This window comes from Cupressus sempervirens, chromosome 7 (assembly GCF_028749045.1).
Source record: "Cupressus sempervirens isolate cs-2001-9-10 chromosome 7, ASM2874904v1, whole genome shotgun sequence".
Lineage (NCBI taxonomy): Eukaryota > Viridiplantae > Streptophyta > Pinopsida > Cupressales > Cupressaceae > Cupressus > Cupressus sempervirens.
In genome coordinates, this window is record NC_143124.1 from 737,118,390 (window position 1) to 737,120,170 (window position 1,781).

Below are 1,781 nucleotides of genomic sequence, written 5' to 3' on the forward strand. Positions count from 1 at the left end.
GGCCCTAGACAAAAACTTGTTCATGAGTTAGTTAGAAGACAAAGTCTCGATGTTCTCTTTTTGCAAGAAACTAAGTTATCTATGGAGAGTATGCAAGATTTGAAGCCTAGGTTGTGGAGAAGTGGGGAATGCCAATGCATTGGGGCTCATGGTTCTTTTGGGGGTTTGGCCTGTTTCTAGAATCCTAGAAAAATCCAGCCTCTTTGGTGGATCTCCTCTAAATCCTCTCTGTCCATGATTGCTACTTACCTAGAGATAGGGGACATCATATTATTTTCCAATATTTATGCTCCTACTAAATTTTAGGGTAAACAAGTTTTGTGGTCCCACATCAGGTTGATTCATAGCATGTTGCCCTTTTACCCTTAGATATTGGCTAGAGATTTCAATGCTATTTGTGAGCTAGCTGAGAAGCAGGGTGCTACTGGAAGGTTGGAGCCTTCTATGCTACTAATTCAAGACAATATCAATACCTTGAACCTTGTGGATATTAAACCTATCAATGGTTAGTTCACTTAGAACAATCGTTAGAGTGGAGAGTTTTGTATTGCAGAAAGGTTAGATCGGTTCTTGGTTTCTTATTACTGGATTGGAGGGATGTAGTCAGAGTCTGAGATCTTGGATTGGAGAGGATTAGATCATTGGCCTATTAAACTTTCTATAGAATCAAATTGGGTGCTTTAGAAGCCTTCCTTTAGGTTCCAACTTATGTGGTTTCGAGACTCATCTTTGTATGATTTGGTCTCTAATTGGTGGAAGAAAGGTAGACTAGCCTATGACACTTCAATGTGTATTTTTGCTAAGCTTCTTCAATATGTTAAATTTGAGCTCAAACGATGGAATCATTTGCATTATGGGAATCTATTACATGAAAAGGTAGGGGTTTAGGTAGATTTGGATGATATCACAAGAAGGATAAGAGAGGAAGGAGTAACAGATGAATTGCTTTAGGAAGAGGCTCGGGCTATGAAATTTCTTGAAGAATGGGAATTGTAAGAGGAAATGTATTGGAAATAGAAGGCATGAATTGAGTGGCTTCAGGAAGGGGACAAAAATATTTCTTTTTTCTTGAACTCTTTGAAAGCCAAGAGACATGGTAACTCTATCTTAGGCTTGGTGAATGATATAGGAGAGCATCTTTCTTCCTTTCCAGAAATGTTTAGGAAGGTAGTACAATACTTTGAATCTCTCTTTAGAGAGGACTCGCAAGGGGGGTCTCCTAAGGAAGAATAGGTTCTTTCATGTATACCCTCTCTTGTGACCAAAGAAATGAATCAATAGCTCATGAGGGATATCTCGATTGAGGAGCTTGAAGGGGTTGCTTTTAATATGAAGAAAGGGAAGGCACTAGGACTAGATGACTTCCCCATTGAGTTTTTTCAAGAATTTTGGGATGTCATCAAATTTGACCTCCTGGCTGTGGTTCATTAATCTCAACACAATAAGTAGATGTTAAGGGCTCTAAATGCTACTTTTTAGCTCTTATCCCCAAGAAGGAAGGGGCTGATAGGTTGAGCCAATTTCGACCCATCTCTTTATGCAATGTTATCTACAAAATTATCTCCAAACTTATTGTAGATAGGTTAAAGAAGGGGCTTGCTAATTTGATCTCTGAGGAGAAAAGTGGTTTTGTTGTGAGTAGGCAAATTCTGGATGGGATTGTTATTTCAACTAAGGTCATCCATTCTATGGCCAGATCATAAGAAAAAGTGATGTTTATAAAATTGGATATGGTGAAGGCTTATGACAGAGTAAGGTGGTCCTTCCTGTGATGGGTTCTT